The sequence below is a fragment of the Balearica regulorum genome, chromosome Z, assembly GCF_011004875.1.
Source record: "Balearica regulorum gibbericeps isolate bBalReg1 chromosome Z, bBalReg1.pri, whole genome shotgun sequence".
Classification (NCBI taxonomy): domain Eukaryota; kingdom Metazoa; phylum Chordata; class Aves; order Gruiformes; family Gruidae; genus Balearica; species Balearica regulorum.
The window spans coordinates 36,584,260-36,605,429 of NC_046220.1; the positions used below are offsets into that span (position 1 = coordinate 36,584,260).

General features: G+C 38.2%; 1 long non-coding RNA gene across 1 annotated transcript in view; it reads right to left on the reverse strand.

Moving 5' to 3' along the window:
• LOC142599463 (uncharacterized) overlaps positions 1 to 20,963 on the reverse strand; it is a 94,494-nt gene extending 73,531 nt beyond the window's left edge. Inside the window, exons 1-2 of the long non-coding RNA XR_012833027.1 lie at positions 20,693 to 20,963; positions 2,486 to 2,591 (exon numbers count right to left, since the gene is read on the reverse strand). This is a non-coding gene — a long non-coding RNA (uncharacterized LOC142599463). The remainder of the gene's footprint in view (positions 1 to 2,485; positions 2,592 to 20,692) is intronic.
• Between the last annotated feature and the right edge of the window lie 207 nt (positions 20,964 to 21,170).

The window sequence follows — 21,170 nt, forward strand, 5'->3', positions numbered from 1 at the left end:
AATCCATTCACTTGTCTAAGCTACATTGCATTAGGCAAGAGAAGCAGTTCTTACTAGAGAGATTCCCTGGTGACTGCTTCCCTTCCTTTTCAGAGCTGGACAACCCCTCCACACAAACACCATCCACGCAATTGCAGGCCTTGTATGTAGGAAAGTCGTGTTAGAAGAGTTACTTAAGTACTGTTAACTCCTCCTGTAGGCATTTGGCAGCCAGCAAGTGAAAAAGGGAGAGTGATCCAATCAGTCCTCCACAGACCACCAGAAAACATTCACACTGGAATTAGCAATGCTAATATCCTCCTTCTAGTTAATAGGGAAGCATGTTGGAGTTTTTCCTATTCATCAAAACCAAGAAACTCCAGGCAGCACAGAAGTTTCATTCTAGTACTAGCAGTGGGGAAAAGAAATTTTAGCTTCATAAAGACACTACAGAAATGTGATCCCATTTCAGTTTTGTAGCAATTCAAAAGGCAGAGCTCTCTTTCTGAAAGTTTAGCTCCATGCTGTGCAGGATCTTCTTGAATTCTGATGTTGCTTCATCCACCATCCAAAAAAGGCAGCATCCCTTTTGCAAGAGTACTCTCATATCTGCCACATACAGGAGCACATCCTCCCTCCTTCTGCTGTTTGGGACCTCTGCTACATCAGCTACTGACTTTCTTTGCCCTCTCTCAGAGGGCAAGGTTCTTTCTCCATCCTTTGCTGCCTTTCCTTCCTGTAGTTGCCTGCAACTTTTTCAATACTGACATGAAGATCTGATACTTTCTGGACATTAAGAAGTCCCTTATAGCAAAAAAATATCAGTTAGCCTGAGTTTACAAGAAGTAGATGCTGATTTGCAGCTATTTTCAGCAGTAAAGTACGCTTTCTTTTATTCTTTCAGGGTCTTGCATTGAAGAGACATCTTGGAGACATGCCTGATCAGCTACTTCAGTGCAAAACCATAAAGGCAATTTATTCTCACTTACATATCATCACAGTCACAGCTCACTGCTGTATCATTACCAGCATAAGTTCAAGAAGCATCAGTTCAAAAGTGCCAGCAGCTGCTCCATCACCTGTCAAGTGGCCACCAAGAGAGGCCCAGAGATGTTTTTCATGATAAATCTTGCAAAAAACCTCAGCATTTTACAATCATTTCAAAGAAAGTCTTGAGTGGTATTTCCAGGAGGTCACGGAACTTCCAGTGACAGAGGGAATATTACTGTCTTGAAAAATGCACCATTACCATCTGCAGTCAGAACTTCTCTTTCTTGAACCAATGCTATTTCAGACATTCAGACCCCTACTTACTCTCAGCTGCATTTCCCTAGTTCACACTGCTAGTGCCCTTTAACATCTGCTTTGGAAGTTTGTGAAGATAACTCGTACAAAAGCACTCAGTAGAAAATTTAAAGGAAAATAAAAGTAGTCCAGATGAGAGACAGTAAGGAAGTTGTTAGGCTGTAAGTTCATCTCCAGCTCAGGAGGCTGCCTAACTTCAAAGTCATACATCTCACCTGAAAGATAGGGGGAGGGATATTTGTAATTGCCTTCCAGCTCCTGTTAAGTGCATGCTCACAGGCATTGGGAGCAGGCTATTGTCACGTTCAGTACAGAGGTTGATTCAGCCTCTCCTGACCACACTTACAGGAATGGATATCAGACTCTGTGCTTCCCAGCTCCAGGACAGATGTGGTCAGTAAGCACAGGGATGCTTTGCAAGGGAATGAAGGGTAGGGTATGAAAGAGGAGGACAGTACAGATAGGTCCTAACTTAGTTCAGTAATATAATGTGCATCATAAGAGGGTGGGGAGGCTGTTGAGTATATTGGTTTGGGACTTTGGTATGAGAAAACCAGTAAAGTTTGTTGCCTGACTCACAAATATTTTGTTTGTGCTCAAGTCACAGACTCTGACTTTTGCAATATACAAAATCAATGTAGCCTTGGTTTTCCCTATGATTACATATTGAATTTCAGCTGCATTTTGCATTAAAATTCTGTTGTGAATGAGTAGTTACAAAGGAAGCATATAGATGGAAGAAAACGTCTTTGATGAGCCAGTCAACAGAGTGCCTCAAGAGTCAAGTTATACAAAATGTTAGATTTCAGACAGTGCTGCAAAACTTCTTTGTTTTTTTTAATTTCAAGATTACATGAAAGTATTATTCTATGTGCCATTTCATTCAATTTTTGCACAGTTTGATGAGGAAAGATAAAGAAGCCCAATATAATTTCTTGGTACATGATTGCTGCATAAACACACAAGGGACATAATCTTTCCCATTTCAGCACTACCCCACTGAAAATACAGTTATTTAAAAAGAAAATCTCTCTGGTTGCTTTGGTCAGCTTTTTTAAGAGGAAACTATGCACTGAAGGAAATAGAAGAGACAATAATATTCCTGTGGGATTTTCAAATGAATTAAAGCAATTGTACACATGCAAGTTGGATGTGATGGTTTGTTCTGACCAGGAATTCCCATACAAATGGGGACTCTCACCATGTCTTTCACTGCAAGAAGTCTGGTTTTGGGCATACAGCTGAAGGATGGGTTGATGAGGCTTCTTTATTTGATAATAAAGTGTCAAAACACTTGAAAATATTGCCTGTCAAAAACAAAGGGCAAATATTACTATGAGGACAAAGGCAGGTTTCCTTTTTCTATGCAATATAAATAGGTGAAACTATTGCTACAGATGAAAATATTCTTCTCCTTGAGAAAGCTGAAGAGGATGGCACATTTTTGTTCTTATTTTGCAAAATTTTGTCATAATGTACAAATACAATCATTAAGAAACAGGACGAACTTAACATTCTAAGAAGGTAAAATGGCAAAAGCTTACTCATACATTTACAGATGAATCTTTGTGTTTGCAGTGGAAAAAGTGATGAGTAAAATTTAGCCCTTATATTTTCTGAGTCACTGCAGTAATTGTCAGTAAGTACTAAATTCCAAAAACATCACCAATTGGACTGTGAAGGTGAGACATACCATATAGTGTGTCTGTTGTCACAGCATGACAAAGAAACCACTGTGATTCATAATTATCTATATTACAAATAGGGAGTAATCATAAAAATGTATTCTCCATATCAATATGAGACTTTCTGAGGGGAAATAGACTTGTCTTCTTCAGCTCCATTCAGACATGAGTATTCTTCTGAATAATACTATTTTTTAATTTATTGATTGCTTTGTGGAACAGTTGTGCCTGTCAGAATTATGCTTTATGGCTGACATTTTCATACAGCTTAAAGGGCTGAATTATTTTGGTGTTCAAGAACCACACTTCTTTTTTAATCTTCCCAGTAAAACTAAGGTATATTAAAAAAAAAAAAGTTTTAGTTCATAATTAAATGTTTAGAAAAGCAAACCATTTAGTGCTGTTCAAAAACTGGATTACACATACATTTTCATTGGAAGAAAATACTCAAGGACGTAACTTACCAGCCAAGGGAGAAGAGTCATAAATAGTGTCAATGATGCAATGGAGGTTTTCCACTTTAATTCAAAGGGAGGTCAACTAAGCAATTTTTTGGCTATGCTGGAGAGCTGAATATACACTAATTTTGGATTGAATCTGATATCTTTATGCCACCTAGCACAACATCTCTCTGCAAGGCTGTCTTCTTTTTCTTACTAGACCCACAGCAAAACAAATGCCTCAAAGTTGACCAAGACAACACAGATACCACATTTATCTGCTCTCTATTAATCTCTTTCATTTATTCTCTTTCCATTAAGTGCTTTTTCACCATTTTTCAAAATGTTTACAGTGCAATTTAATTTCCATTGCTTTTTGTTTGTATTCTTCATCTAAAATACATGTCTTTTGGCAGCAATAAGCACTTCCACAGCATGACAGAGGCCACAAGTCTCTCTATTTTGCAGTACCTTTCCGAAGATACCCCTCTATGGACTAGAAAAAGCTGCCATTTTACTTACCCAAGACTGGCAATACACAGACAAGAGTATCAGCTTTTAAAGCATGTATACCTCAGTGGACTATGCCTTTATTTAAGAGAAAATAAAAAAAAAATTCAGTATCAAAAACATTAGCTTTCATAACTCCATTGCCAGATCAGTTCAAATAATCATTTACTAATTATGTTTCCATCATGAAGAGTAGAGTCCTCATTATCAGTTGTTCATGCTATGTTCTGGCAGCATATAATGCAGCATTGCTTGCTATTTGAAAAAAAAAAAAGCACATTCCAGGTTGATTCCTACAAGATCAGATGGGTTTTGGATTTTGAGAGTACAGCAATTGCTCTGTTTTTCATTCCCCTGGGAAGCAGGCCCAGTGATGCCAAGACTCCAAGGATTGTAGATTTTTTCCAGAAATCATCTTTCACATTCTTGAACTTCAGCCAATCACATACTTTTGTCCTTGCTTTTCTTAATGTATTTATCCTTAAAAGCATTAGTTAAAAAGCCTTTTCAACAAATCTCCTGTAATCAAGTGGGTCAACAGCTCTGTTCAGAAAGAAATTACCTGTACATCTTTTTTCCTACTAATTAAATACTAGATAAGTTAATTTAGTTTTCACATCTTCTTATAGGTCTTCTACCAAGAGAAGCTGTGAAGCTTCTTCTTATATCTCAGCAAATATAGCTCTAATTTTGATTTGGAATGTAGGGGTTTAAAACAATGAGTAATAGCTAATGGTCCACTTTTAACAGGTTTTATTATCAAGGCTACAGAAAAAATGCAAGTAAGAGTTATTGCCATAAACTGCAGTCTCTTCTCCTTTTCAGAGACATTTTCATTTAGGATCTTTAGGGGGGATTTTTTTGTTGTTTTGGAGAAAAATATTTTGAGGCAAGTCACTCCTCCTCTGTAGACCACTAAATGTTCGCCACACATTTATTACTAATCTATAAAGAGCTAGCGAATCACATGATTCCAGCTCTTTTCCTTGTTAATAGATGTAAAACCCAAACCAAATGGATGGAGGCACTTGACAGAAAACAATTAGACAGTAAGATTTATAATTTTCAGAAAAGACTGAAGTAATACATGACTTAATCATGCCAAGAATATACTAAGTACTAGTTTAACCTTACTCTCTCTGAGTAGTTCTCACAGTTGCACAGGGCTGCAAAAGAGAGATGATGATGTTGATGCACAAAATAATACGATCCACAGAGTTATCAAAGTTTGCTTAGAAGTACCTTGCAGTCTAAAATTAGGCAGGATAAATCCAAGCCAAAATGCTAGATTTCTTTCCTCCCAGAAGTTTTCAAAATTACTGCATGAATGTGATTATTGTCTTAAGCACATTCCAGTATAATGTGGAAAGAGGCTAAATTACAAAGGACATATTCCAACTTCAATTATAGTCCAATGAAGCAAGAGGTTGTACGGTAAATTAATTCACAACTGTGTGAATTCTTCTGTCTCATATAAAGACTTTGTCACAAATATAATAAATCATATTTAAGTGTCTCTGGGTGAAATTTTACTTTGGGCTTGATACCTGTTCAGATTATGCCATAAAACAATGAGGAAATATAATCTTTCTCATTCCCATATGCTTTTAAAGATACTGGGAATTTCACAAATTTGTTTAATGCTTACAAATTTGCCCTACAGCTACTTCTCCTACAATTATATATCTATATCAAAAGTAGTGGTGGTTTGATATTTGCCTGTATGATCCATCAATGCTATCCACCCAATTATCCTACTAAATCTTGCTCTCGAAACAAAACAAAACCAGCATGCATGCACTTGTTTTTCCAACACAGAAAAACTATCATGATCAGCAACAAAGGAAAGCCATATTTCAAAATGAAGATGATGTTAGAAACCATTTAATGGATTTAATTTACATCTATGAAATATTACTTGTTTAGTGCAAAGAAAAATTTAGGGCATTTCAAATAACAAAATAACTCATTCTAAAATACATTTTAAATGCCTAAAGTTATGATTACCCTTTGTATCTCTTGGCATGCTTTCATCTGACCTTTATCTTTCTAGAGACAAGCACCTAAAGGCAAAGCCCAGGTCTGTGTCTCTTGTGGCAGACCTTAAAGAAATTACTAAAATTAATAATTAGATATAGCCAAAGATTAAATACCTCTTGAAGTAGCTGTATTGTCTGTAGTCTCATTGCCCAATACTGCATTGACCCAGTGATCTCAGCATTAAATTAGCATTGTAATATTAGCCTAAAGACAGTCAAAGTTTGCCAGACATCTGTAGATAACTCCAGTAAACTTCAGCAAGATGTGTTTCCTATCTGCCAAAATAACAAAACAATAAAAAACCCTAACATTAAGGCAAAAGTATATCATTAGTTACCAAACAAATCTTAGTTTACAGTCACTATTACAATTTTTCTCTTTAATACAAAATTAGCTGAAAAATATTTACAAGCACAAGCACCATATCACTGATAAAAATTCTAAGAGTCCTGGTTGTCTATCATTCACACAGGTTTTCTCTGTTGTTGAACCCATTCACAGGTTCTGTTTTAATCACATTACATCCTAAATACTCAGGGCTGCCAGCACAGGCCAGTCCATAGATTTATCTGTTCAAGACTGCATTGAGTTGTAGTCTTTAAAGACAAACCAGAAATTTCTCTACAACTGGTCCAACATATGAGCTAAAGAAACCTGCTAGGAAACTCCTGAGTTCTCTCCTTCACCCTTTTGGGATGGTTGCCCAGTGTCTTCACTGTTTGTCCTTCTCTTTGTCTCAATACAGGCAGGCCACAGTTCTCTACGCATTTGAGAGAACAAGTTTTCATGTGCATATTTGGCATGGAGAAATTATTTCATATCATAATCACACTGGTAAAAGACACCCCAAAATAAAGGGCATCTGAGATGGGCTTTTTTTCCTGGATGATTTTTCTAGTCATGCTGGTATGGCTTCTCATCTTCCCGAAGAAGCCAATCATCATCTTTTCCTGGCACACTCATTTCCCACTCATCTGTTCCACCAGCTCTGGGAATGGTGTCCTTCACTTACTTATACAAAGACAGATTAACCATTTACTTTCTCTCAAAGCCTCATCTTTCACTCCTTGGCAGTGTCACAGGTCGTTCCAGTTCCTAAAGCCTGAATATCACAGTTAGAAAGCCGTAGTGAAAACATACTGCAGATTACCAGCCCAAGAGAGGTGGTGATGGACAGCCTGGGGATAGGAAGCAAAAACCTCCTCTGAGCAGCATTTTGTCCCACAGAAACATGTCCCTCTCACATGCCAAACTGTGAGGGAGGAAGTGCCTCAGCCTCCTCGCTTCCAATATCCAGTCCATGGTTTCTTTCTGGGCACTCCTAGCCACACTACCAGTCCCTGTAAATTCAGACATCAAGAAACATAAGCCACAGGAGGGCACAAATTTGCAAGTCTACAGGTATCTCATCCAGTAGAAGGAAAGAGGGATGCTATTACGTACAAAGGCAATAAATGCAGTTTCAGTTTGTATTCATAGGGTGACTTTTCTGACTAACAGAGGAGATTGCTTAAGCCTGTGAAAGTTAATTAGGATGTTTTCATCTCTGTCCCAATCACACTGCTCACCAATCAGCCCCTAAAACAACAGTTTATAGCCTGCTATTCAAAGGCAAGAAAAATCTGTGAAGTAAACCCTGAAACAAACATCATGCAGTACACATTGCAGCAGTTCAGAAGCTTATTGACAGTGGCTCATACATCCATGCAGCAAGGGCAGACCAGAGTCTGGAGGACGCAAGCATCTGTCTTTTGTAAACCTGAGATCCAAGCATGGATCAATGATGTGCTTAATGTCTTTTGCAGGTGACACCACGTTGGGCGGGAGTGTTGATCTGCTGGAGGGTTGGCAGGCTCTACAGAGGGATTTGGACAGGCTGGATCGATGGGCTAAAGCCAACTGTATGAGGTTCAACAAGGCTCAGTGCCAGGTCCTGCACTTGGGTCACAACAACCCCATGCAGCGCTACAGGCTTAGGGAAGCTGCCTGGTGGAAAAGGACCTGGGGGTGCTGGTCAACAACTGGCTGAATATGAGGCAGCAGTGTGCCCAGGTGGCCCAGAAGGCCCAACAGCATCCTGGCTTGTATCAGGAATAGTGTGGCCAGCAGGAGTAGGGAAGTGATTGTCACAAGCAGAAGAGAGGCAATCCTTTTCTCACAGTACTGAGAGGCAGAGAACATGCCGTACTCTTTCTGACATTAGGAAGTGCTGGCTGTCATCCCCACACATGAGGTCACTTCTGATTTGGAGCTTTTCCTGCTGCAACACCTTACCATTTCCGAGTCTCATATATCTGATAGTGCCTAGAAAACAAAGTTTTCTTAACAAACGAGAATATAAGCTGCTCTATAATGTATTAATAACTTGAGAAGACAGGTAAGTTTTGACCAAAATGCCACATGAGAATACCCACAGGATCTGCAGAAGTTCTGATGCAAATGAAATACATTGCTGAGCTCTAGAGAAGCAGGAGAAATTTTAAGTATAAATAAAATCAGAAAGTTAGCACGGTAACACAGGACGCATACAAACTTCTGTCGCTTGGAAAACAAACTACCAACTATTTTTACATATACACTTCATCGGCTGATATGTGTGTACTGATCCACAGGGACCTCTCAACTTGCAGCCTCATCCTAGGCTTCATAGACAGTAGTAGGTAACTCACTGCCACTCAGAGAAGAGCCAATACAAAATAGCAGTTTAAAATAATCTCATGTTTTGTTTAATGTTATTTTTAAAGACATTTTGGTTTATGATCTCAGTGTTCACCATCAACAACTGGGTTTTGATTCAATCCATCACTTCTGAACAACCAAAACTCAGGCCCTCCCAACTCAACATAAAAACACTCCACTATTGAGGTTGTTCACAAAGGGACTTAACTTACTAAAATCAAAGTCAGTGGAAGTTTTGCCATCAAAGCTGTTGGATGCATACATAATTATAAGCTAGTAACAGTGTATTCACCATTACATAAGGGATTCTTTCAGTAGGGAGAATTTCCTGCTTTGCAAATTGTAAGCCTTAAAATTCAGTATACATGGCCCAGAGGAGAGACAGTGTATGGAGATTAAATGCAGCTGGAAAATATATTACAAGATATTTCACCTTTGGCTATGAAAAAACCAGCATCAATGAAATCAAAGACAGCCTAAATAAATGTCTTCCCTCATATGACATTATATCTACAGATTGGTGTACCTACTGTACATACTTTTGTGGCACACCTACACACCTCAGGAAAGACAACTGGCCTATTTTATAGAGATGTCTCAGTACACTTGAAAGAGTATTGATCTTCACTATTTTGCAATGGCTGTAGTCCCCAGACGTATACAGTGAATGCCAGACACAGCCACATCTGCCACAAGCGGGCTGGCAACTTACTCCTTCCACATGCCCAAACCAAAGAGAATTATTTTTCTGGTAGGGAGAAAGCCATCTTTGGAAGACCAGATTGCACAGCATTTCCTGAAGCTCTTTAAAGGACCTCTAATCTACAGGAAGATGTGATCAAACCAACAGTAAAGCAGTTCATGAGTCTCTCATACTTTATATCTAGCTCCAGCAACAGATATTGTGACTATTTTCTTCAGTAGAAGCACGTTTTCTTGGAAGACAAAGAGAGGGAAGGGCAACCTTCCTTGGACTAGGCAAACATGCACCTGTTAAGTGCAGTACAGCTTTAGGTAATTACAGAGTTTTAAAGTATATAGCTGCTTGCTTACAATTAGAATAAGTTTTAAGATCATTAAAAAGCAAGTCCCTTTGTAGCAGGCCAACATCTTTGCAGCTGCAAAAAGTAAAAAACACATAAAACAGAGAAAATTAAACTGATCCATAGCCATGTATAAATAGATTTCTTTCTGCATCTAAAATTGTTTTTGATATATTTAGATCCCTGCTTGAAAAGAAAAAAAAAATGCCTTTAAATCCTCAAAGATGATTCGTTTTGGAATGTGAACACTGGAAAACATCAGCTGAAACCCATGTTGTGTAAGAACACTAACTCTAGACATTAGAAATGTTAATGCACTCAGGAACTTCCAGGAATCTTTGCACTAGATTTAGTGCTTCCAGGTGCACAGATCTTCTGATGGCCCTTTTTTAGAGTTTCCTCTTCCATTAAGAATAAAAATTTCTACATCACTGTGAATGTGCATGGGGATTTATAAAACACAGGAGAACACAGGCTCCATTCCAAAGACCTAACATTTAACAAAAGAAAATTGAACACAGGATTATAGCATCTACTTTCTGCCTTAGAGGTGTGGGATCCTACTAAATAAATGCATTCACACAGACTAAAATAAATAAAATACAAAAAGCAGCAACTTATCTTGCTGCTTTTTCTGTTTCCACACCACCCACACAACAATTGAAAAAAATCTCCAACACACAGAGCTGACCGAAAGCCAATCTCAGCAGCAAACACAGGACTGGACCACCACCCCTGCAGGAGGAAAGCACAATTTGGCAGCTTGCATGGACACTGTCCTTTCTTTCTGCTTTCTTTCTGCAATAGCAGTTTCTAGGGATAAGGATTTGCAGCAAGAAGGTCCTGGTCCACTGGCAATTTTGGCTTCTGTTGCAGTAGTTTTGCAGCACTGGAACATGTTAAAACCTGCAGCGGCTGCGTGTAAACTGGCCTACCTTCTGCCCAAAGATGAGGTATTACAGTGACTCCTAGACTTTGTGCCTCTGAGACATGTTTTACGTTTTCTAACCAGTTATGGTTATCTTTCAGCTGCTAATTGTCTTTATAAATTCACAGTGGGAAGGTCTAAAAGCAAATGAGTCAATGGAAAAACTGTGACTCATCGCTAGCAGTGAAATGAATGGACAAGGCATATAAAGGTCAAACTCAAAAGAATAACTTCAGGATATAGTTTAGATACGAGTGGTAATGTCCCCAGGGACAAGAAGATATGGGAATTTTACAGATCATTCCATTGAGTATTCAACCTCTTTCATTTAGGGAAGGAAGAGCTAATCTCAGACAAGTGTAATAGGCTTCAAGACCTTTCCTAAAGCTGCTTCAAAAGTTTGACTACTGTATTTGAATGCTTGCAAAGCCTTCTTTAATTGTTCCCTCAGTCTTTTGCAATTCTTGACTGCAACAGTCTGACAGTGATCGGAAGTGGTGCCACACTAATTTATAGCCTTTTATTTGTTTCTTAACATCTCCCAAAGTCAAGATACAAAGATACAAGTCTGTTAGGTAGGTGGTAAAATACCTCTATTAAACAATTCAAAAAAACCTTTTAAAACTGACACTTCGTAGTTTCATTTGATGCCCTTACGGTTCTGTATTATGCGGTAGAGAGAATATTCACCTTTTTTTATGGTAACTCATTATTTATTGGCCTCTCTCTTATCCCCACCAGCTTTTTACTTTTCTCTTCTACAGAAGCAAGTCTCTGCGTTTGTTCATCATTGTTGACTTTTTTTAAGTTGTTGTTCAAATGTTCCCTTTTATCAGAACTGCACACAGCATTCATGATATGGACTCATGATGAAATTATATGTTGACACAGTGGGTTTTGTGGTGGTCTCAACCAGAAATTAGAGAAGTAATATGCTATTTTATTTTTTTTAAATACTAGTAAATAACAAACTGGCATCTCCAAGACGTCTGAGAGAGATAAGTTCACGAAAAAAAATCTTCACTTAGAAACCAGAAGGAAAGGAGGAGTGGGGAGATAAATGCCTTGTGTAATATAAGTGTAATTATGAAGATCTACTATATCTCTGAATAGACATTAAATTCTGTAAGACAAAACGTCTTAATTCAATTTTATAGGCTACAATTGCAAGTGGAATTTAGGCATCGTAGTATCCAGCTCATAGATGGCTGCTGCCCGGTCTCTTTTATGTTCCTTTTATGTCACATATAGGCAGAATTCATAGCCAAAAAAATCAGGTTTATGGAAATCAATGTATTGATTCAATCTGCTGCTTAAATCTGTTGGGAGGAAGTTCCAGGAAAGAAATGAAACTCTAATTCTGTTCAGAAAGAAATGTTAAAGGTCTAACCATAGACTAGAGACAGGCAATGTCTTTTGTTTGGGATTCATGACTGCACGTGTTTGTGACAAGCGGGATGGTCTCTTTCTTCTCTGAGGAATTCACTGCTGCAAAATGTTGTGGATAACAAAGACATATTAAAATCCAAAAAGAAATCGGACAAATCCATTGGTAAAAAAATAAAATGTTTAATAGAGTCAACAAGCTCCAAACCATAGTCCTTTTAGACCAGAAAGTCTTTCAGCCTCAGACTGCTGGAAAAGCCTATTGAGGAAGTATCACCACACTCCTTCCTGCCCTTCTTAACTTTTTCATAAGCATTGGCCACTTACAGGAACAGAGTACACTGGCAGCTGAATAACAGCCTGTTAGAATACTTGAAACTATAAATGTATCTTGAAAAGTTTTACAGTCTTCTTGACTGAAGAAATGGCACCAGAAAAAGAAAAATTTCATGGAGGATGGAAGAAAAATGACATTACACACTGGGTTCTTAGATTGATTCAGGATGCTTAGACAGCTTGTTTAGAACAGGTTAATTAATGAAGTTTCCAAAAAAGTTGGGCAAGATTGTTGGATAGAAGACACTCTGAAAAGCCGCTGAAATATTCAAAGAAAATATTTATAAGATAGAGCAGCAGAAAGGCATTGAACTGTTAAGTGTCACAGCATTTGCAAGTGACATCACGCCAATTAACATCAGAACCTATAATGACAGGGTAGTAATAATCCCACGGATTTGTTTTACTACCCAAAATTTCTGGATAAGGAGCCAAAGACCATGGCAAAAGATTCAAACTACATTTCTTACTTGAAGTGCACTCCGATGTGACCTGCTGGCTGCAGACCAGTTAGTATGTACAACAGCACATCAGCAGCGTGGGTGAGGAGGGCACACTGACCTAAGTTGCAAGCCAGCATCACTGTGCAGACATGTCCAGACAAACAAAGCCCAGATCATCTGTCCACCCTGTAAAATCAACACCCTTTGTCTCTGCCCAAAAGAAGACTTTCCTATTACAGAAGGACAGAGAGAAGATGTAACATGCATCTTATTCTCCCTCATTTTGCATTTCTGTCAGCTCACAGAGGTCAGTAATTGCATGATTCATTACTGAGCCAGAACTGCCTCAACAGAAAGCAGGTGGATCCACTGCAGTTCTCTCCCTGCCCAATTCCCTCTGTGATTGAGGCAAACCTCTAATATATTCCCTATCTACTATTGATCTGGTCCCAAGAGAAGCTTCAGACCATTGGGTTGAATTTATATCTTCCTAGATAAATTATAATGGATACTATGCAGTACTAGGGACACCTTGCAGAGCTGTGCAAATTACTGTGACTTTTACAGCCTTATTTTTATAGTTGGATGTCAAGAATAGTAACAATATAGTATATCACTAGAAATAGAAAAAAAATATAATTAAAATTTGCAGGTGACCATTTGTCCAGAAATGCACCTAAGGTTCACATGAAAGCACTATTACCTTCATCACAAGGTGTATTGCTCCACCTACATGTAACACATATACTGTATTTTCTTCACTTTACAAATGTAAGATGTGTCCATTATCAGTCCTGAAAACAAAATCCTAAAGAAAAGGTCTTTCTCTTTGTGCCTTCATTAACATATTTGAAGAACAAGATGAGGATGTCACTTCAAGGGGGCAGACTTTAGTTCTCAATCAGAAATCAGAGCACCACTCACTTTCTTCAACCTTTGCATTGTTAACCTTGTCCATGCAAAAACACTTCTCTGAAGGTCAAATTTTTCCACGGGTGTGGAGACATCAGTGCAGATCAGATTATCTCTGCACTCTGTCCCATGAAATAAGGATGTCCAGAAGCTAGAAAGAAGAATTAGGGCTTCCTTACACATATCCAGCAATTCTCAGCTTCAGTAAGGAACTACAGCAAGCACAAGTACGTCTCCAGTATTGTGCTCTTTAACAAATATTTTAACTTCATTTCCCTTCTTCCCAGCCCCTAAAAATTTTGGTTTCTGTATTTTTCTCTGTGGTTGACAGATATGGACAACTGTGAAAGACACTTGATCTTTTCAAACAGCTGAGGACACAAGAGCTAATTCTAAAGTTGCTCTATGTGTCAAAAGAAAATTAGAATTATTCTTTTATGTAACAGACTTTAAAAAAGGTTTGTCTTCATTCAGATATTAACCCCAATGAAATACAAAAATATTAAGAATCAAGCTTGATTTAATACCTTTCTTTCCTATTGAATTTTAACTTTATTACTGCAGGTGGCAGCTGAGACACTTTTCACTTATTTGTGGTTTGACACCATCATAATCAGGCAAACTAGTGATCTAGAACAAATTCTGACAGGCAAGACATAACCTCAAGATGTACAGTATATTACATTATTGTTCCCCAAGGCAAAGAAGGAAAAAAGGTCAAGCAACATGTTCTTACATACTGCCAAAAATGCTAGCAAAAAACTTTCACAAGGACTGAACTAACCAAAGAAATCTGCATAGTGTTAGCACTATAGATTTACTCAGAAGTTCCCAGAGATTTTTTTTTTTTTTTTTTTTTTTGATAAGCGTAAGGGTTCCTGAGGTAAAATAACTCTGACATTTAAAACTTCAATCCAGTAAGGCATGTGTTTCATTTTAAGTGCAGTTCACCTAAAGGCTACACTTGACTTAGGAAATACATGCTTAGCTGGATCAGGACCTGCACACTGATGACAGAAGGCACAGCCAGCTGAAACCTCACTGCACTTGTCCTCAACAGAAAGCAGAGTTCACCAGCTTTTCCAGATCTCAGAAAGACAAAGATCAATTAAAGAACTTACATCTTAAATAGGGAAAGTAAGAGCAGATGGGGCTTGAGAAAAATCACAGTTAGATAACCAAAGCTATTTAACTGAAAATTCAATTAAATAAGCAAGAGAATTACCCAGATGCACTCCCTATGACTGGTCTTGCATAAGAATATTTTGCAAGGGATTAAGGCTTCCATCTAACGTAATCACTAGCACTACTTTACCAGTAGTCATCCAGTCAGATAGTGACTGAGTTTCCAGGAATCAGGTACTAATTATGGCAACGTGTACAGAGAGATTGATACCATCACGCTCTTGTGCTGCACACTGCACAAATGTTTGAAGAGACACAGCCCCTGCTAACATGGAGCTAAGAACCTCAACGTGGTCTACAAAAAGGATGGTGCAAATGACTCAAAATCACATAGAAAACAAAAGAAGAGTATTAGATTAATTCTAGTTTGCCCAGCCACGTGCTCTGTCCCGTCCCATTAAACAACAGGAGCTCTGTTCTGGCTATTTTCAAATCAAAGTTTTCATTTTCTTGAGGAAAAAACCAAGGAACTAAGCTTTGGGCAACCTGGTCTAGTGGAGGGTGTCCCTGGCAATGGCAGGGGGTTGGAACTAGGTGATCTTCGAGGTCCCTTCTAACCCAAACCATTCTATTATTCTATTCTATGATTCTATGAACTTGATGCCTTTTTTCCTCCTCTCCTTCTGCCATCACCCAAAAGATAATTCATTCAATAATAGACAAAGTGACAATGAGTATACAAAATGAAAAAAGAGTCTGTGAGGAATCTGTGGTTTATGAGTAGCCCAACTATCCACAGTGCATCTGGCATTATGAAAACTTTATGGATTCAAAACAGTAAAATCTATTAATGAACAACTAGAGAACAGAAGAAAAACAAGAGGCTCCAGTTCATCAACTGCACTTTGCTTTACCAATAACATATCGTTTGGTGAGTCTTCATGCTCATATCGTACTCCAGTATTTCCATTTTTCACAGAAATAGGAAATTACACAGGCTTACATGACATGTATTGTTTATTGTCGGCACCTCAGGTAAAGGTACCAGTATAGTGCCATGGCAGCCTCAGGCATTTTAAATCCTGGGTCCTGCACTCCTCTCCTGTCCTATATCCTGACCTCCTCTTCTGCACTGACTCTATGTGGTAAGCCAGTGCAAGAAATAAACCCAGGAAAAAAATATATATATTTTTAGGGGTGTCAGTAGTACAATTTTTTAGCCTTGTCACCTCCCAGTTCATCACTCAGTGGAACTAGAGTGGGTACTGGGACAAGAAAACACTAAGAGGGGCAGGTGAGAAACTTGACAGCCCAGAAGTGGACAGGCTTAAACTGCTCTGGACTTGTACTCTCAGCTGTATCAGCACAACTGAGAAGGTGACTGGCATGGGGAACATGAACTGTTGGTTTTGGCCAACAAATTCCATAGCTGCACCCCTAGAGGTCATGTAAATTTTCCAAAGTAAGATAGAAAGTCTGAGCCAAAGTCAGAACAGGCATCCCAGTGCCTAGACACTAGCTCATTATGGCTTTTTTTACAAAACAAAACAAAACAAAAACAACCCCACCAAACCCACCCACAAAAAACCAAACCAAACCCAAAGTACAAACATCCCTTACTTTCTTCTGCATGCTTCTCTTGCTTAAAAGACTAATGCATTCATCAGTGTTACTCCAGACACTAAGCTACAAACCAAAAACATCAGTGGACTATGGACATGACAGATTCACAAAGAAATGAGTGTTAATGGAACATAAGCACTGTTGTCTTGGAAAATACTTGGAAGAAACAGATGTGGCTGGAGGACTGACAATTAGGAAACAAACAGAATGCTTCCAACAATGCAGTGTCACAAAATGAATTCTGAAGTGTCCCCCATTGTGTTTGCCAAATCTCATCTAATTCACAATTGCGTGAAGATGCCGTACATCTTTCTTAACTTTCTTAGAAGCTTTGACTGGATGATGTTTTAGCTCCCTGTTAAAGAATATTTGTCTATGGGAACACTTAAAACACAAGCTGCAGTTCCACTCTCTTCGATGGGATGAATGATACCCTGAGTGAAGCTAGAGTGAAAGCTTTTTTGGCCTCCAGTAATGAAAACAAAACACAGAAAGCTCTATTATTCTACCACTCCTTTTCCAGAAAGCCAACCTTACCATATTGTTTTCTGTGTTGCAACACTATGTTGGAGTAAGCATGAGCATCACTTCTTGCCTGAATTCCTCACATTTCTGATGTTTCTCAAATATAAGTCACACCCCTGTATTTGACTGAAGGATCACAGAGCAGAAGTAGGCTCTTTGTATAGCTGTGGAAGAGTAACACAAAAAATTACTCCTGAAGTGATTGTGTTCTGAGTGAGTTCATTTCTGCATCTGTGAAAAAGCTACTGGATATTAAAGATGCACCTTAAAACCTCATGAATTTGAGTAGAACCAGGTTAATGTTAAGAAGAATCACCCCTCAACACAATTAGCTGACATCTCTTACTTTCTTCTGCATAACTTTCTTGCTTAAAAAACTGTCATTTAAATTTTGTGTTACTCAGTTGGATATCATGCAACTTTTCATGAAATTTTCCTAAATGGGAAAAAAAGTGGAAGAGTTTACAAAAAAAGAATATAATAAAAAAAAATTCTAAACACACATTGAGAGCTCAGTTTATGCATAAGTACAGGAGACACATTCAAATCTTAGTGAGATATTCTATAATTTATGCCCATTTTAGGTTGTTCCATGTTAAGAGGATTTCAAATTATTTAAAGTAAGTGTCACCATATGTTGGATCACTGCATGGTGTCAAAAAATAACAACAAAAGCAGCCAAAAAAAGAAATTACTTTTGGATTTGGACTCCTAATGGAGAGCAAGAAGCCTGTCTTCACAGAAGTAAAATAGAGGTATTAAAAACATAATGAAGTTAAACTCTCATTTGTAATAAGAATAATGCACTGAAAGGAAGATCTGACAGTTCTGATACTTGAGTCATGATAACACTTAGTCCCTTGGCAAGATGCTTATATAACCCAATTAAATTCTACCTACCCTAACCACTTCCCATTTTACAAATACTCAGTTTAAAGGCACAAACTAATTATAGAACTCAGTTTAAGGTCATCACTTGTCTGGAAAAGATGCAAAATTTTCCTTAGATAAAAGCTAGGATGGGACCTGAAATTACCTTCTATCAGTGGAGGCTGTCTCTATTTCTGGTGTTGAGATAACGATAATCAGCCTTACAAAGGGATAATAGTTCAGAGCTAACAAAACAATAGTCAGGGCATCAAATATATTTTGCACAATAAACACAATTCTTTCTTACATTGCAAGCCAGATGGACTGCTTCAACAGCTTAACCAACAGAAGGAAACAATACCAAAAAATATTTGGAGAAGTCCAATATATATTGTTTGCAGCACCAGACCACAAAAAAAAAAAAAAAAAAAAGGCAGTTCATTACAGCGTGTTCAGTACAGACACAATAATCCATGGAGCCCTTATGCTAGGAACTATTCAAGGCTCACAGCACACCCCAGTCAAATACCATGTTAGAGGGGTGAGACCAGCTTTTGTTTAACAGTGAATTTCAGTCGCAGAAGGGTAGGAGTATAGCTGAAATACTGATAAACAACTATTAGTCTCATTCCTGTAACACAGAAGCTTGTATAATTATTTTGTTTATTTCCACCTTAATGACTGCACTATGTATGAGTAATTAGGAATCAGCTGTGCTTCCTCTGTATTAATTAATTTTCAGGAAATACTATGAACAAATTTTCATATCAGAACTATACAGTAAACCTTAGCTTCAATGTTTTATTCATCACCCTTGCCTAGTGCTTTCACTTGTGTCTGTAGGAAAGCATCAGTCATGGTCTATGATAGAGATTGTATGAAAGAATATTTCCCTAAATTATGAAATGCCTTAATTTTTGCCAGCATAACAAGGGGATAAATTCTTCCCAGATTAGAAACCGTAGTTGCCATTAGTCTTACTGGGAGAATCTCAGTCACAGTCTCTTTTCTTACTGCCACTGGGCTTCATTTACAGAAACTTGCTATCAGAAAGTCGCTGTCAAAACAAGCGGCAATAACAGCGGCAGACATAGGGTGGCCTTAGAAACTGAGCAAGATTCAGTGCCGCTCCTCTATTAGGCAGGATGCAGAATGAGCTGCCCAAAACCAACAAAAACCCTGGGAAAGTATGTTAAAATGACTTGAGAGCATTTTGCAACCTTCCAGTTCTCTGGTATTCCCTAGGGACTAATAATTTTTTGTAGATTAGACAGTCCTTGTTCTCAAAATCACAGCAGCACCCCCAAGCTGCTGTAACTGCAGGTTGTCAGATCAGAGTGGAGCCTGCTTTTGACATACCTTCCCAGCTCCCAACCCCACCTCTGGCTCACCCCAAATATTGCTAGATGGGGTCACCCCATAAACTGTCTTACAAGGACTTTTGACAGTCTGACACAGGCTCCTTCATGCTGCCCTGAGCCTTCCGATCAACACATACAAGCCCAGAGGAATTCACTCTTTCTTTCTATACTTTTTTAGTGACTACACCCCTGAACAGATGGCCAAAAATAATTAACCTATATCAAACAGAGTGGCAAACTTTATAACTGACACTACATTGGCAGTGGTGGCCGACAGTTAGTGAAGCGTTCACTAACTATTCGCTCTAATGATCAGGTATATTGGGAAGCAGTGTAGGGAAGCCTACACTAATATACTTCTTTACATATAGCTAACCAAACTCTTTCAGTAGGCTCAGAATTCTGGTCAGCATCTTTGAAATAACCTAAACTAATTCCAATTACATAAACAGAAATTAGCAGTGAAGCACCTAAAAATTAAATTAGCAGTGAAGCACCTAAAAATTAAATTACTACTAAATCACACACCTGGCTTTCATAGTAATACCTGGTGGATATGAATACATCAACGCTCATATTAAAAGCAGCATAAAAATAAATAGAAAATAATCCATAGCTTTCATGTGTGTGTAAGAGTCCTATTTATAATAGCTATCTGCTGTTTTCTGAGAAAAGCAGCAATAGCTGTAATATGCGAAATGCTTTTAACCCTGCCAACAGGCTTTTTTATTGCAAGTGCTCTAACTTCCACTTAGAAGCAAGACAAAGATCTTATTAAGGTAATTGTCTGTCTCCTTTCTGATTTCAGGTAGTGCTCTGCTCATTTCCCTGCTAGGATCTGGTGTTAAAAGTGCTAGTTATTTTCATTTATTAGCAGACCAGGGTTCTGAATATCTTACAAAGAATTCTTGTAAGCTCAAATCACGTCTTACTTATAAAAGCACATTTTTTGACACTCCTGCAATTGTAGCCTTATGAAAGATAGCAACAGGATACAAAGGAGGAATGAATCCTGTTTTCCCACAGAGGCGCTCTGCTGTATCCAAATACAAAACTTACAAATCAGCTAATAGCTTAGTATCGAAATTACCTCAAGTGAGGATAAGAAAAAGTATTTTATATTTTAAAAAACAAACTGAATGCAAAGACTATCCAAAGGCTGCCTAGTGAAAAACTGATCCCTGAACTTCTCAGTCAGTGATAAGAGCTCACCAAAAATACCTCCACTATAAAATAATTTTAGTCAGCTGGGCTACTGCAAAACCCATTTTCCTTAAGAGAGTATGGCTTGGTACGGTCAAAGCTCTTGTTTGATTCAGAGCATAGCTAAAAGAACAGCAAGTGATAGCAGCAGTGTGGCTCAGGTCCACATCACTGGGGGAAGAAAAGGGAGTCCCGTATCTTTAACTATTTAGATATGAACACTTCAAACCACTCTAACACAGACAAAGTCAGTGCTTTTCAAAAATGAGACAGAAATGAGCAACATTGTGGAAACTCACACATTCCAGAAAGATGTGAAATAAAGCTGTGGCTTTCTGACTGAATTTTTCATGGGAGAGAAGCCAGAAGTTTGAGCAATCCTTCTTCAGGTCAGCATACAGAAGTATTGCCTCTCACGACTCTTCTTTCCTGGATTGCCACGCATCTCAAGGCTGCATTGTATTTCCCTAGGGGTCCAGTGCCTTCATAATGTATTTAGAGGTTCTAGGTAGATGAAAAGTGACTGTTCCCAAATTCACTTCCTGCTTTGAATCTCTCATCCATAGCTCTTCTCTCTGAAAAAATAAAAATAAACTTAGCTGCAGCTGAACACTAATTTTCCCTACTACAGTGTTCAAAAGTGTCAAAGCTAAACCAGTGGGATTTTTTGTTCTGCAGCTTGCCTTTAATCAATCTAAAGTAGAAATCTAAAGAACATACAGCCATTTTATATTTGCAGTTCATTAAACAGCTTATTACAAAATCTGTTCTTTAGTT